At 36.2% G+C, this 17214-nt stretch overlaps 1 protein-coding gene across 3 annotated transcripts in view; it reads left to right on the plus strand.

The window, feature by feature from the left end:
- Positions 1 to 17214, plus strand: part of ndst2a (N-deacetylase/N-sulfotransferase (heparan glucosaminyl) 2a) — a 114073-nt gene that overhangs the window by 5224 nt on the left and 91635 nt on the right. For 2 of the 3 annotated variants that reach the window (XM_051916924.1, XM_051916925.1), the window contains exon 2: positions 14787 to 14891. The exons of the other annotated variant lie outside the window; for it this stretch is intronic. The gene's annotated coding sequence lies outside the window, so the exon portion shown is untranslated. The remainder of the gene's footprint in view (positions 1 to 14786; positions 14892 to 17214) is intronic. 3 annotated transcript variants of the gene reach the window in all.

Below are 17214 nucleotides of genomic sequence, written 5' to 3' on the forward strand. Positions count from 1 at the left end.
ACCATATCATAAGATGGTTGAAAACAGAAAAATAAAACATTCCATTTATTTTTTTATTTTTTAATTTTTTTAATTTTTTGCATTGAAATATATAGAGAATATAAGTGAATTTATATATATATTTTTAAATGAATTTTTAATATAATATAGTTGGATATAATGCAACATTTTCATTCTTAGTGTGAAGAATGGTTTAATAATCTAAAGAATCTTTTTCCCACTACAAAGTCAAGTCACCTTAATTTAATGCTTTATACAATACAGAATGTTTTAATACAGCTTTACCGTAATAAACAGGAAAAAAACAAAACAATCAATGATGCAAACTTCATCAAATATGAGACAAATTCAAATTCTACTGTCAAGCAGCTCTACAGAAGAAAATAGTGTCATTATTCAGCTCAAGTCAATTCAATGTTAATTCAGTTCAGTTCAAAATTCTTGGCAAGGTCAGGTTTTCTCCCTCTGTTTTGAATGTCAAGTTGTCCATCTGTTTAAAATGTTTGACTTCTTCAATAGGGATTAAAAGTAGAACATTCACAGAAGTCAAATGGGTTGCACAGGTTTAGCCGTTTGCACTGTGCTGTCCAGCGGCTCACTCAAGTGATCCATCCTGTGCCGTGCTGCTATCCAATCTTATCACACATCTAAGGAAAAAAAATCATAGGGAGGGGAAAAGTGTCACTACCTGTAGCACTTCCATCTATCTGACTGTCATCACTGTATGTTGCGGCTTTAACACCACTAAGCAGCATTTTTTTTTTACTTGCTGTGGAATATATTGTGAATATTCAAACTAATACCATAACAAATCATCTGATACCTGTATAAATGTGATTCATCATCCCCACTAGAGTCCCATCTGAAATGCATGCTAATGAAAGTCTGCCGCAGACCAGTATTAATCAGTCTAAACAGATGCAAGGGGTGGGGGGTGCACCTCTAGAATGCTTTTACCCCTTAGGTTAAAGAAATGGTAGATTGATTCAATTATCTGTAAATGAGAGATCAAAGGACTCAGAAAAACAACATTTTTGAAGTAGCAGCAGAAGATTAGTTGTTCTAATCTCTTCAGGGTTTTTCTGCCTTCCATCAAGAGCTCTTGTACACGGGGGCTGCTACAAAGAGCAGTGCTTCTCTTTCAAGATGAAACCTCTCTCTCACTTCAGTCTTCATGCTTGGTTTGAAGAGGTAGTCTGTTTGTCCATCTTTTGAATGAAAGGCTTCCTTAATGCAAAATGTTTTTTTTCTTCGTATTTGACATCTGTTGTTCTGTTTGTAAAAGGTTTTCAAAAGGTATATTTGACCATGTTTACCTCAATAGAAGCGCCTCGATACATTGTATGGCTGTGTGCATTTACTGCCAAGAACACCAAGGCATTGAACATTCTTAACATACTGCCTCAATCATTGAGTTTGGGCAATCAAGCAATAGCTGAACTGATTTGGATGCACTAAACTTGTCGCTTCAATTCAAGGTCAGGTATTCCTCTGAGGTGGCTCTTTAAACATTTCATTGTAATAGCTGGAGAGATCGAACTCAGTGAGGCAGCTGCATTGACGTATTTGGAGATTTCAAATCACTGTGTTTCTTTGTAGTTGGTGTGTTTTAACTTCCAAAAGTTGATCTTTGCCCTTTTTTTTAATGCTGCTTTCAGCATTTAAGCTTGTTTAGATGACCTACTTCTTTATTAACCATATTCACATTTTTTATTTAATTTGAATTAGAATGCAATTAAACAATAAAAAATAAAAAGTGTATGAATGTGTATGTGTGTGTGTGTATGTATGTATATATATATATATATATATATATATTTCAATTCTTTTTTTCTTTTAATTAAATTATAGTATAATTAGTATTCATTCAGCATTCAGATTTCGATCACAATTTCCCAAAGCATTGTATTCCCTTCACGAACCTCCATTTGGGAAACCGCGATTCACTATGGTTTTGGACTCTTGAGACTTATGACAGGTTGAGGTCCTCTCTCATCTGTGAATAAGGGTAATGTCATTTAGACATCTTCCAAAGAGTAACACAATCTCATGGCTTATTTGTATGCCTGCTGACAGCTTCATTTCCACGGTTTATTTCCGTAAGGTTTCATTTGATTGCGAATAATGTTTCAAGAGTTAAATCAATTGCTGTGCACTTTTCCTGACTGCTGAGGTACAGACTGTTATTACTCAGACTTCGCACACACTCAGCATTTTGGGATGCTCTCCTCTTTAAAGTGATACTTATGTCTATATGCTCTTCAAAGGAAAGAAATCGATAAGTGTTTGCTGTTGCTTTTACTTTTTTAGAAGAGCATGAATCCTTGGGAGATACAGTACTGTGGTTGTTTCATAATATATTTTCTTGAGTTCCAATGGCTAAATAAAAGCACCACACAAAAAAGCCCATTTTTGGTTGCATGTGTTTTACTTTTATAGTGTTGTTTGTTGTAACACTTTACTCTTGGTAGCATTGTGTCTGTGATTTCCTTTAATTTTCCAGAGAAGCGCGGTACCTTTAATTTGATGGCTTCCCTTCCAAATACCTAAAGAATAAAAAAATAAATGCTTTATTTCTTAAACATTTAGATTTATAACTATTTACTTCAGAACCCAAGATCCGCCCACATTCATAAGATACAGAGATAAGATAAAAAAAGAAAAAGCCTGAAGCATTTCTGAAAACAATTTGAAAATGGGAATCTTGCTGAATACAGTAAGTATCCTTCAGGTACTATTAAAAGGAACTATACTTAGGGCTGGGCGATAAAACGATAACAATATGTATCGCGATAGACACGTGATCGATATCAATAAAAAATGTGTTCGATAAAACGTTCGAGATTTTTTTTATTCTTCGTCGGAAGAAAACAGAGGTTGCGAAACAAGTTTGGTTGCATTAACAAAGGCACTCGCTCTCTGGTAACCTAGCAACGTAGGGAGTGACACGCTAACAGCCAATCATGTAACAGTATCATGTTTGGTTGCGCCATATCGTTGTCTCGTGCTGGTCTGCTGGATTCCTCTTCAGTAACCGGCAACTGATAAGCAGAACATGAGTGCCGCTGCGAGCGAGGAAATTGTAAATAAAAGAGGAAAAGTCAGCTCGCCAGTATGGCAGTTTTTTGGATATTATAAGTCTGACCGTAGTCAGACCAATGTCGTCTGCAAATTATGCAAGACTGGTAATACCACGAACTTGATGTACCACCTTAGCCGCGCTCACCCTTTGGAGCACAGTCGTATTCAACCAGCAACATCTGTAGCTGCAACACCGCACAACATTTTAATTATTTGAGTTTTCCATGGTTGTTGACATTTCTGTCTTAATAACTGAGGGGATTATGATCAGAGGAAGGTTAAGTTTAAAATAAAAATGTTTAAATGTAATATATTTTTCTCCTGGTCCTTATTTTAAATGGGTCAGAAAAAATATCAATAATTATCGATATCGACCGATATGAAACACTGATATCGTGATACAGTTTTCAGCTATATCGCCCAGCCCTAACTATACTGTTTCTATTAAAAACTTTCAGTATGAGTTCTTCTGTATGAACATGAAAAATTGTGTAGGAGCACTTGTGCCCCTAATATTTTTATTTTTTTATTTTTATTTATTTATTTATTTATTTATTTGAGCTACAATGGAGCTACAATTGGAGGTTTTCAAATTTTTTATTGAAGTCTGCATTTTTGTTAAAACAACATTCATATCATCATTATCAGGCAAAAATCTTCCATGTCCAAAACTGAAAGTTTTCAGGAAATGAAGAGAGGGAAAAAAAAAAAAAAAGTAAAAGCAAGCATTGAAAAATAGAGATAAGAATTACTACAGAATAAGATATGATTAATGTATGACAAAAGGATTTTTCATTGATAAACTAGTTAATCAAATTTAAAGTCCCGGAATTGCGCACAAACTGCATTGCAAAAACTTCCCAAAATGTAATTTGTGTGGAAATATTAAGTAAACATGACAGCCAGAGATGGAACACGCTGAAGACGGTCGCAGAAAGGAGTGGAGAGCACTCCAGCATAGAAAATACTGTACCAGGCACAGAAAGCTCACTGCTCACGATGCTCGAAATGTTGGAAGAAAAATATAAATATTGTATTGGGGTGGGGGTTAATATGAATGTCTCTAAAGGGAACTGACTGTCTTCAGAAAAGTTTTGATAGCACAGCAGCAAGTTTTGATAAGCGCAGCAGTAACCAAAGAAAACGTTATATCGCTGTTGTTCTGTAAACGCCACCTACTGGCAGAGAGTGAATTTGCATTTTTATTCAGTCCGTGTGCTGTATTTGTTACATGCAAGTATGTTTTATGTAGCATAATTTCACATAATTTCATTTTTGCTTAAAATCTTGAAATTATAATTTAAATAAAAACAACTCATGTTACATGTGTGTAGCATCTTTGTTTGAATCATGATTAAAATGCAGTGGTTGCCTCTAATTTCAAATGGCTATAGATATTTTTTTTTGTTTAAGGCCAGTTTGGCCTGTAATAGAGCAAATAAACAACCTTGGATGCATGTAAACCTGTAGTAGGAGAGGAGACCTCCAAAACAAAATTAAAATGGCATAATAGGGGCACTTTAATGTTTTAATCTGAAGCTGACGCAGCATCCTAAAAAATTAGTGCAACATTTTTTTGTGTGTGTGTGTGCAGCAATTACAAGAAAATGCAGAGGAAATGCAAAAACATGTCCTGTGTGAATGCCCCCTTAAGCTTCTCACTTCCTCTGTCAACATGGATGGAAAACAAAAAGCAGTCAGTAACACTGTAAAGTTTTAGTTGTATCACACAAGCAAGAGTGCAGGTGAACTGAATCTCAGCACAGTGTTATGCATCTTAATGGTCTTTTCTGAATTCAGTTTATTGTATTAAGGTGCATTTTTGAATATTTGTGATCAGACTGTAATAGCTATTTTCTTTGTTTAGCAAATGCTAGTTTTCCAAAGTGACTTGCAATGCAACAATTGCAGGGACAGTCCACCTGGAGCAATCTCGGGTTAATTGCTTTTCTCAAAGGCATAATGGCAGTGGAGTGAGTTTGTAATCTCTGTAATGACACCATTAAATGTTGCGTCAGATATTAAAGATAATTTTGTTGTACAACTTGGTCGTGCCTTAGTCATCCCAAGACAATTTGACTGTTGCATCTACTTATGTCGTTTTCTTCAAATGAGAAAAGGAAATTTTGAGCACTAAATATTTTTTAGGTTATATTAAATGGTTGGCTAACTAATTTTGGAAATTTTGTGTTTTTGAAAGTACTTAAAAATAGAAAATGGGTGATGTGAGGGTCTGTAGGGAATAATCTTCTGGACACTTGAGGACCTTAGAGGGAAAAAGGGTTGAGTGCCACATCGAATAATTTTTCATTTTAAGTAGGGCTGCACAGTATTGGAAAAAAACTGACGATATTTTGTTTTTCTGCGAAATAAACAGTTCCACCAGTTGACCTGAATAGCTCTATTTGGAAAGAATTAATCATTCTAGAATGATTAAGGTGATTTTGTATGGAAAAATGAAATAAATAGTGCTTTATTTTTTTTTTCAGGTACGTCTAACAGTAAGGTACAGAAATTCAATAATCAAATGTAAAATAACAGTATTCACTGTATAAATTTAATTAATCTTTGTTAAAGCTACAAATGTGATTTTTCTCTTTGTATTTTGTTGTTTAATTAAGATTAATGACAGACAGCAGCATGAGACTGAATGCACTGATCCAATAAAATGATACGCATTTTCTTTCTCAATTGTTTACATTCACATACGCCATAAGCAAATTGTTTATAATCGCTTGAATTTTTAAACTGACATCGCAGTTTCGATGCTAAAATGACATATCGTGCAGCCCTAATTTTAAGTAAAAAGTGGTTGATTTAGTTTTAAGGAGATTGTTTTCATTAGAATCATTAGAATGCATGCCCTTTTCCATTTGACCGGCAAGCGCTTGATTTATCAGTGTGGTGTTGCAAGTAGGGCTGCACGATTAATCGTATTTCAATCGCAAATAACGATATCTGCTTCTCTCGATTGATTACAAATAATCATCACGATATTGGCCCGCTCGTTAATTATCCTGAAAACGTGTTTTTTCTTTGGGATATGCTTGTGGTTGCCAGATGCAAAGACATTAAATCCCCCAAATAGAGCTTTTCCCTTAAAAGGATATACTTTCTTCCCGGTGATTTACTTAATCTGTGCAATCTGGCAACTCTGTGCACGCGCTCCCTCTGAATGCGGAAGAAGTGCTGATGATCTGAAAAGAAACATGTGCGTTGGAGTTTAGCGATCTCCACAGCGAAATTCTGCTTCAATGAAAGTGTCATACAGCCAGTCTTTGTTACTTCACAAGCCTCTCGTACTATTTGTGACTAAATCTGCCATGATCAAACCTTCAGCGATGAATTTCAACAAATGCAACACGGATCTCCACCTTACTGTTTGCAGAATGCACTTTTGCAACCAATGTGACAATTCAGTCAGCAAAATGAACATAATTTGGAATTATTGGAACTAATATTAGAAGTTTTAACATTTTATCTTTTGAAGTTCCTAAGGGTTTTACCAGTTTTCAGTTGAAAGTGGTGTCGCCACTGGGACGTTCTAAAATGCTTAACATGAAAACGCTAAACGTGAAAAAGCTTAATGTTGCTTAATTTACTAAGACAGTGTTATTAACAAACCAAACTTAGTGAACATAGTGTGCTTACTAATAAAGCACACTATTTACAGAAAAGCAGATGAGCCCAGAATATGAACGCAACACGTTTAATTAAGCATTTTCCTCCCATAAAGAAAACACTTAACGTGGCTTAATGTACTAAGACAGTGACATTAAAAGACCAAACTTAGTGAACACTATACTAATAAAGCATACTATACAGAAACATTGGTTTGTGCAGAATTTGATCTTTTAATATCACTTAGTAGGCTACATTAAGTGATGTTATGCTTTTTCTTTAACGGTTTTCTATAGGAGGAAATCACTTAACATGTAATTAAACGCATTGCGTTCATATTCTGGGCTCATCTGCTTTGCTGTACAGTATGGTTTATTATGTTTACGGAATTTGGTCTTTTAAAATCACTGTCTTAGTACATTAAGCCACGTTAAGCATTTTAGAATGTCCCTAGCCAGGGACATTTTTTTATATATAGGCTATATCAAAGAGCATCATTCTTTGCTTTACGAATTTGCAGGGCAGTCTGAATCTGTGGTTTGTCTCATTTGCAAACGAATTGTGTTGCTTTAAAAATCTAATGTAAATACAGATTACAAAGCGCTCACCAAAACCATGTGTTTTGTATTGATTTACCATCTAACGAAGTTATCATAGTTGGTTAAATGAAGTCGGTGTGCCACCTACAGGCCTTTTGGGTGAAGTGTAGGTTGGTAAAGAACGTGCAAAATGGCCATAACTACATTACCCTTTTTGATAGAATAATTGTGATTAATAATTGTGATTATAATTTTGAGCAAAATAATCGTTATTATCGGTTTAACCATTATCATGCAGCCCTAGTTGCAAGTATGTGTTTGTACTGTTTGCATGGTGATGCTGACAAAGCCATAGGTTTTTCAGTCCATTTTTTTTTTTTTTTTAAATGTTTGTGTGCAACAAATGTTTATTACATAAGTTACTACGTTTATGCAATGCATGCATAATTATTATGCAAGTTGATATTCTGATAAATTTATTTATTTTTTTTGCCAAGCACATTTTTCAATTTTCTTTTCATTTTTAGTCCATCTCTTATCTTAAAGTCTGTCTTGCAGAGATGGACTAAAAATGATCTTCCCTCTTCACCTCAACGGCCAGTGGAAAAGAATTAGGATAGGACTCGGGAAGAAATCATGTTCATGGATGCGATTATTAATGTTACTGTAGTATTAAGCAGAGCAGGACCGAGTGTTGTGGGAGCTGAACGAGGACACTGGAGCGATTGCGCAACACGCCGCGAGCTGCGGAACTTTTATTATGCCGCAGTTGCCGGTGCTGCTTCTGCTTTTCCAGTCATGAGTATGAGGTAACACAGCTCTGTTTATCATATTAGATACATTTGAGTGTGTTGAAAATGATGTTATAACGTTACTCTGTGCGTTCACTCTGTGGCTGCTGTGAGACACTTGTTGCACACTGCAGTAAGCTAGTTTGATTTTAGAATATCATAAAATGCTGGATGGCTTGTGTTGATAAATGCAATTAATTTTAAAACGTATGGTATGATGGAGTTTCTGTTTTACTGTTACTAAAAATAAAGCTGCATCTGATTATGCTATGTTAGCTACTTCACAAAATAGTCATGGTAAAGCATGGTACTCGCAAATAATCAAGAAAATTAGATTTAAACAATAAGACTAACGTTAAACGTGTTGAGCTATATAACAACAATTAATTTTCTGTCTATAAATATATCAAAACAGTTGTTCCCTTGCCTATTAAAACATGTAAATATTAAAGTGTCTTTGGTGTTTCCACGGTTTCTACAAAATAAAACCGGAAACCGAGGGTAATGCGGGTATGACGCAATTGACAGGTGACTCCTCACAGGTCCCGGAGCCTTGGTTAAAGTTGCAATTTTCTTACGATTTACAAATAGTTGCAAATATTTAGGATATTGTAAGTACTCAAGTAAACAAAATATATAACACTGGCCTAGTGGTTTTTGGATATTTTACTGCAAAATTCTTACATATTGCACCTTTAATTCTTCACTTTAATTCTTAATTATTTTGTTGTTAATAACATGTGTCTTTTCTTCTCCACCTGTTTTTGTCTGACCCTGCTGACCCAATGAGCGTTTTACTGTCCAATGGTCATGCCTTACCTTGGCAATTTCTATTATTGCATTAGTATTGCATCCTTCTCATGGGCATTTAATAATTTTTGACTTTTCAGTCTGAGCTAAATCTCTTTTTTTGGCTCATTTTATCTGTAAAAGATAACCTGCTTAATAATTATAAGGCGTTTTTCACTCCCAGCCTTCATGAATAATTATATTTCACTTATAAATGATTAAATACAAAATTAATAGTAGTTATTAAGATTGATGTGGTTTGGAATTGGTAAAATGTGCTTGGAAAAAAAAAATATGATCAGAATATCAACTTGTATAATAATTATGCAAGCACTGTAGAGATGTGGTAACCTGTGCTGAAATGCTGCAATCACTGTATGCGACATTTGGAACACACTTTAGACATTTTGAAGGAATCGCAGCATGATCCCACACAGTAAACAGGATGGCCTGGTTTAGTTTTGATTGCTAGTTTTAAAAAAGTGAAGTTGAGCAATTTTATTTTCCATTCTGGCTTTGAGCTGTAATGGACTTGCTTAAAATCCCAGAGAAAAATTCATACTCATTGTCTGCACATAAAGGAACTGCCTATTTCATCATTTGGGATTTGACGGAATGTCAAGGGAACATGTGCGTTAAGAACAGGTGGCTTACCTCTTTAAGACCAAGAGACTTCTGAATGGTAATTGCTTGCAGAACACACACAGACGACTGTAAAACGCTTGGATTAATGTCAGTCTTTTAAACAGTTTTTTCAGTTGCTGTTCTCAGGAATGTGAGAATACATCTGTTGACTTCATTTAGCCTCATTAAAGACAGACTGCTTGTAAACTCTGTTGTCATTAGTGTGTCATATTCCTAAATCTTTGATACAGGGCTCAGTGTTAACATGTTTGTTTAGGAGCACTCGTGCCCCCCAAAGTGTAATTATTTGTATGGGCACAGTTAATTGAAATAAGAATTGCCATAAAATTCAAAAACACAAAACATTCTTCATACATGACAAAAGACATTTGATGTCTTCACAGAAATTTGTATTATTGTACTTGACAGGCTTTGCTGGATTGCAGCCCTGACTGATCACATTATGACCATCTGATTAAAAAAAAAAAAAAAAAAGCGAGGGGAAAAAAAAGAAAGAAAATTGGCCGATACCAGTTGCCGATAAGCAAATTTATTTGTTGTTTATTTGCTCTATTAAAATTGAAAATTAAGCCATATTGGCCACATAGGGCTGTTTAGTGTACTGGTAATCTGTTAGTGGCCCGTGTTGTTGTCAAAGAACTTCATATATTCTTTTCACATATTTTTTGTCAGTGCACAGGTGCCTTGCTGGGCCTTTGCTCAGTTTGGAGGTCCTTCCATAGCCAATGACAGCGCACATCCCCTGAGACTTCCATACTACCTCAGGTGTTTGGGCCGAGCAAACACACTCGCTTTAGCTGGCATGACTCAGTGTGACTGAGTGACTCACTTGCAAGTGCAAGTACACTTACTTGCTGTTGAAACACTTTTGAGAATGTCGCATGTGGTTTTTTTTGTTGTTTTCACTGCTTGTTTCTTTCAGAGCTGTTTAGGTACAGTGTCTTGATCTTTTTCTCTGTCCTGTAGTCCTTTTTGTCCTTTGTTTTCTATGTCCATCTCTGTTCTTCTCTCTGGTGTTCCTGTTTTATAGTGCGTGTCCTAGCAGAGCCTCTCGGCTGATCGGGCTTTGTTTCAGACTGAATGAGCGCAGTGTGGAGGCAGGCTGGCGGATAAACAGCAGGATCTGCAACAAGCAGTCACAGCTCGCTCTCCCACTTATGCTCTCTCTCTCTCTCCGTCTCACTCTCTTTCTCCCTCACAGCTCTCCACAGGAGGGAGAGAAGCGTGATGAGCTTCTCTGTTTACTGGCCTCTTCTTCTCTGTTGAGCTGCATGCATGTTTTATTACACTGCCATCAGAAGCACAAAAACAAGCATTTGTGTGCAAGAATTAGCCACTCCTCTGAGAAAATCCTCCACCGTTTTTGTGTCCCTTCGCGCTGTGTGCGTAATTTAGACGCCGCAGGTTTTTCATTTCCCTTTTCGTCTGTTTTGGTATTTAAGCCAATGCCGACTCATGCCCTGCTCATAGTCTTTTGGTAATATGATTGTATTTTGTGCCCCGCATGGATATCATTTGGAAGGAATTCTGCTTCTTGCTCTGGATTATCACCAAACACGAGCAGAAATTCCAGTTGGCAGATGGATGAGATGAGAAATGCTTTTAGCCAATGACAAGATACTGTCTCAATGCCTCCTGGCAGAATTAACTGCTCAACTTCTGTTGCAATGCAAATGAAGTGAAGCACTCGTAACATGCCTTACTGTTTAAGATCCTTATCGTTCAAAGATGAAACCTTTGCTCTGTCCACTGTAAACAGTCTTGACATGATTAAAGTTTTTGTGCTATAAAAAGATAGCTAGGGCAGATGTATTGTTCCCTTTACTGCTCAGCTTGTTAAAGTCTATCAGAAATGGCACTCGTAATGCATTTTACTTGCGTAATGTGACTATTTTCAGAAAAATGGTAGCAAGACTTGATTTTTATCCACTGCGAAATGATTGTTAAAAGTGGCCTGTATATGGTTAGAGGTTGAAAAAATGAAAGCTTGTTCATGTCAGCAGAAAAGAAATGTCAGAGGTGGAGCAAGTTATATTTTGATGAAAGATTATGAATAGGCCTGTCGCGATAATCGATATATCGACTTATCGCACGATATATGGACATGACCTCGATAATTTTTGGTGACGCGATATACTGTGTTTACACAAAAATAAATGTCAAAGACATTTTGCCAATCGTGCTGCCTCTGTCATCTCGTCTGCTCTCCGAGGCAAAAAGTGGGGCTCAGGCAGCTCCTTCATACAGAGCTGACATCGACAGGCGGAAAAATGCGCCATTAGAGTCATTATAGTGTTTTCCTGACAACTACAGACAGTTTGGAAGAATAATTGCAAATCCTTTTTCCGCAATCCACTGGTGCAAATATAAACATGACAGCGAGAAATGGTGCACGCTCACAGCTAATTTCACACAGGACGCGGCAGTCGCGAGTGTCTAGTTCGTTTTCATAGAGAACGCGTTTTTGCATTCCACTGCGCCGGTTTTCCATGGAAACGTGTTTGTTTGACTGTTGAACTCGCGTCTTTCACAGCATCTCCTGTATGACGCGGCGCTAAAACGCGGCACTCAAGTTAAAAGAAGTTTTTCAAACACGCCTCTAGAAAAACATACCTCAACAGGCCATATCTGACTTCTAAATCTGTGTCTTTGTTCATATGGACATCTGACAAAAGCGTGCACCCTTACTTTACTGAAGAAATAAGGTCAGGGGAAAACTTGTAGATGGAAAATCTCCATATAAGTGGCTTTTGTGCATTTGCATGTGTTTTTTCTACTTGTTATTTTGCGGTTTTTATTAGCAAAGGTTTATTTATTATTTATTCAACATTATTATTTTTTTTGATGCTTCAATTCCAGTATCTAAATATTCTTAAGAGTTAAGTTCATTGTCATTTGAAGGTGTGTAGGCCTACTTGCATTATTATGCTGTTATATTATGATTATATATTCAGTGGTATAAAATGGTCTTAAAATGACAATAATATCACATATCGCAATTATTTCTGGGGCAATATATCGCACAACAAAAAGTAGTTATCGTGACAGGCCTAATTATGAAGACAATTTTTTGTCTTTGGAATAACATTTACAGTAAAATGTTTCCTCCCCATCTTTAGTTTTTCTCACACTAATTGAATGCTTATACGCTCGTTAATCTGGACTTTTCATCAGGTTTTCAAATGCACAGGAGCATTTGAAAGCACCATGGAAGTGTTTGAATTTGAAAGCGGGAGCAGGAAGGTTTGAAAGCGCTACTTTCAAACGCTCCCGTGTGTAGTGTAAGCGCTCGATGAAGAGCATGAGTGATGTCTATTTACAACATGTTTTTGAAGCGAAGATCATTGAAGCCAATCACAGACATATCTGATGAGTGCGTGAACACACTTGCCAATCAGAGGTGTTTACGAATCCGTTTAACGGTGCTCAAAGCGTCACGTTTTTAAAATTTCAGTACCGACTTGGTATCGCGGTCTGTACTTTTGACAACACTAATCTTGGTGTAAAGGGGGGAACATTGAAATTAAAAAAATAAAAATAAAAAAATTTGGGGTCAGAAATCACTTGTAACATTATAAATGTCTTAACAGTCACATTTGATCAATTTAATGCATCCTTGCTGAATTTATTAAGTATTGATTAAAAATTATATCTCATATTTAACATTCTGCAAAAATCAGATGACATCAGGGATAAACTTACCCCAGTATAGTGGAACAAGATTGCATCCTCCTCATGATTTTAGGTTTTATGCTTTAACCAAATTAGCAAATGTTCCCACTTATTTCCCTTAATTTGGATGATTCATTATCATCCTGTTATTGCTTAAGGAGAGCATCTTCCCCAATTTAACCCTACCAATGAATTGTTCACAACGGTCATTTTTGCTCTCATGTTGACTGTTTATGTTTTTGTAACGGCTGTGATGTGTAATGTAGGACTGACGAACAGAACCTGAGATGTTCCCTCATTCCCAACACAGGGACTCATTGTTGGCACTTTTGCTCCTCCATTTAAGCACACTTAATTAGTGCCATGTAAACAAATGGGACTTGCTGGGCTCCTATAGAAGTGCAGAGTGCTCATTGAACAGAGTCTAATTTGTGTGTATGTGTGCAGATAGTGAGGTGAGCGGGGACCACGATTCAGACTCGGGGCTTTTTTGGCATGATTTACATTTACAGATTGTGCACCTGTAGAGATCGCTGTTCTCTGATGTTGAGAGTTGAAGCATACATTTCCAAGTTTAATGAGCTCTTGTATTAATGAGCACTGTATTATTGCAGATTCAATGTTGTGGAGAATGACAATAAGAAAAATTCATGTTTTCTGTGCTGCTACATTGTCTTCATGAAACTTGTCTTCATTTTCCAGGGATTTGGAGGATTTGCATCACCCCTTTTTAATATTTGATTGATGGTCTATTTGTGCTGTTTGATCATCAGATGTCACCTGCTTTATTTGGATTGATTAAGACCATGATTATTAATCCCTTAATCCCATATGTTTTAATTGCACTTGACGAGTGAGTAATTGTTAGCATTATCTGGCATGCATTTTGTTTACACGCTACCACAAACAGGGTTGTGCCAGGTGCTTTGAAAATGTTCCAAGAGCCAATTATGACAGAATAATTCAATGTGCTAATTGTTTGACAAATTTATTAAAAAAAAGAAAAATAAAAAAAATCACAAAGCATATCCCAAAGCATGGGATTTAATTGAGCAAGATGTTTTGTTTTTGCACTAACAGACACAAGTGTCACTGTGGTTAGCTTGGGCTGTTTCCTGTCTACAATCCCCTGCCAAACCTGAAAAGATTCACATCTTTGAAATGAAATTGATTGCTACATGCCAATCTGAAAACAAAAACAAATTGAGTGCCTAATGCCTCCGAATGCCATGAAAAAATAAATACAAACTCAGGAATCACATGTTTTCTGATGTTTTCTAAAGTAATTGTATTCAACTTTTTTCTCGACTTACTTACTTGTTTGTTTGTTTGTTTGTTTTTGAATTTAACAATGCTTCCAGAAAACTTGACATAATTATTCAAGTCTTCAGTGACAGAAGTTGCATTCATGTTCTTAGCTTGTGCTCTTATCGCATAAGTGCCAATTTCCAGGACAGGTAGCTAGAAAAAATGTTGCATGAAAGTACAACACTGTTTAGGAGAAACAATACATGAAGACTACAAAAATTCTTTGTTTTTTATATAGTGACCGAAGATCAAGCCAGTAAGCACCGTTGACTGTAGTGAGAGTGAATGTTACAGTGCTGTTCTGAGCAATATAATCTTAAAGCATCTCTTGTTTTAATAGGTTGCTGCTCCTGACCATTTAACTATGGAAACTCATGTTCTCCCGGAATCTCTTCATTTCACAGCCAACGATGTACATCTTTAATTGTGAGAAATTCAGTCTCAGGTGGGTTTTCTCTCTCTCTCTATATATATAATATATATATATATATATATATATATATATATATGTATGTGTATATATATGTATGTGTATGGGTCAATGACGTGACGGGTCATTTTTTTTCATCCAAAGGCCTTATTAATAATAAAAAACAAAGACTAGCTAGATATTAGCCTGTTAGCGTTGTTTAAAAATAACGTCATTCGGTATAACCAAAAGTGTCATTCGGTAAAACCGAAATTTTGGTTAAACCAAATGACTTTTTTGGTGACAAATTTTGTCCATCTTGTAAAAAATGACAAAAGTAGTGTTTAATTGATTATAAAACCACATAATCTCATTGTTGACACTTAATAAAACTTCAAAATTATTTCTCCATTATGTTTTTTTTTTTTTTTTTTTTTTTTTTTTTTACACTTTTAAAAACCTTATTCATCAATGACCCGTATATAGGAGAGTGAATGTATAGGATTGTCTAAGGAATTGTTTAACTTTTCCCCACATGTCTCTGAGCTTAATGTACTCACTCAACCAGGCTGTAGCAGAATTCATGGCTTTTATGAAAAGTTGAGAATTCATCATACTTGTGTTTAAGATTTCATTTAGATTATGAAGCTTATTGCTCTGTGAAAATACTGTGCATGTCTTTTGAATGGACACATTTGAACTAGCATGTCTTTTTTAGACCATACTAGGACAAAATCTCTTTTTCTCCCACTCTGTCTCGAAACTCCATTGTTCGGGATGAAGGAAGGCTTTGGATGCGTGGACCATCAAAACATTAATCCTCCATATTGGAGTGTCATGTAGTGTCAGTGGTACCAAATAGTTCTTTTGTCACTTCTTATTGCCTATTGTGGAATCAGTCACTTGCTGGCTCTCCTTTTACCCAGCAGGGTGCCGTCCTGGCAAGCACTCTTCTCTCTCAAATCGAAACCCCTAGCGCTCGCTGTTTTGAGGCGCCATTGTTTAAAGATTTTGGCTAAAATCTCCAATTAGAGGACTCCTCTCTCTGCCTTTTATATTAGAAATAAGCCTTCCCTATACTAAAGTCACTCCCTCTTTCTCTCAGTTGAGTTCATCTATGTTTGCAGGCCAACTGGTGGACGTCTTTGCAGCTGTCACAGACATGACACGGAGGTAGCGGTGTGACTCTGCTGTCATTCTGTTTGTGTAGCCAACCATTTATACATCAGCCTGGGTGACTCACAGGTGAAGTCTTGTTTCTTTTGCTTGAAAGCTTGGTTGTAAGTCCAGCAATTTTTATGTATTTTCATATTTATGGGCATCTTGAATAATTAAAGATTAAAGATAATTAGAGCTTGATTTTTCCCTTCAAATTGAGGTCCCATCATTAGTTTAAAAAAAAAAAAAAAAAATCAAGGCATGCTTTAAAAAGTTTGGGTTTTTAAAGCATGCCTTGATTGTTTTAAAGTAATGATGGTACCTGCTTTTGAAGGGAAAATCATCTTATTTTTATCAGAGAGAGAGAGAGAGAGAGAGACAAATGTATTGAATGTTGTCAAAAGACAAAAATATTGAGATTTTTATTTATTTTTGCTGTCACCCAGCCTTAGGAGCTAGCCATCTTTTGGTTTTGAACTTTAAAGTGAGAAAGACCTTGCCACAAATAAATTAAAGTGCACAGTCCAAACAAACATTCATACATATGCTTAATTTTGTTGAGGTCACTGCATGCATAATGTAGGCAGATGAACATATACAGAAACACACAGGCTTATTCAGAGCCTTCTGAGGTCATAGTCTTGTTGAAGTTTTGTGTAATGTGCTGTGCTCAGGAAAAATTTTAAATCTGCAAATTTACTTTTCATACAGCAACATGGCCGTTTGAGATATAAGTTCTTGTTCTAATTGTTGATGGCCAGGCACTGCAAGGAAGAGATTGCTTTTTTTTCCGCCACCCCCTTCTGTTGGCTCTCAGCAGGGTGTCCGTCTGTACTGGCCTTTATGCCAGCAGGTGTGTGCCACACTGAAGTGCGTGTGTGTGTGTTGTAGCAGTGTGTTGTTATACTGCAGAGAATAATGGTGTTCAATTGAATTCATCATCTGTTCTTTTCCACATTTGAGGAAAATAAGATTAAATAGGTGGCACTGGATGTCAAAAAGAAACATAAGGGCTCTCCTCATGTTGTGAGTCACACACCGGGGGTCTGTCACAAATCCCTCCATCCAATCTGCCTCCCTGGTTTTAACATTGTTTGTCAGCTTGCAGGGCTTTTCCATTCAGTCTTCCTTTTCTTTTTTAGCCAGCAGCAAACTTTTTATTTTTTTTTTATACTACAATTTACCTTTCAGGGCTCAACAG

Source organism: Ctenopharyngodon idella, chromosome 13, assembly GCF_019924925.1.
Source record: "Ctenopharyngodon idella isolate HZGC_01 chromosome 13, HZGC01, whole genome shotgun sequence".
Taxonomy (NCBI): domain Eukaryota; kingdom Metazoa; phylum Chordata; class Actinopteri; order Cypriniformes; family Xenocyprididae; genus Ctenopharyngodon; species Ctenopharyngodon idella.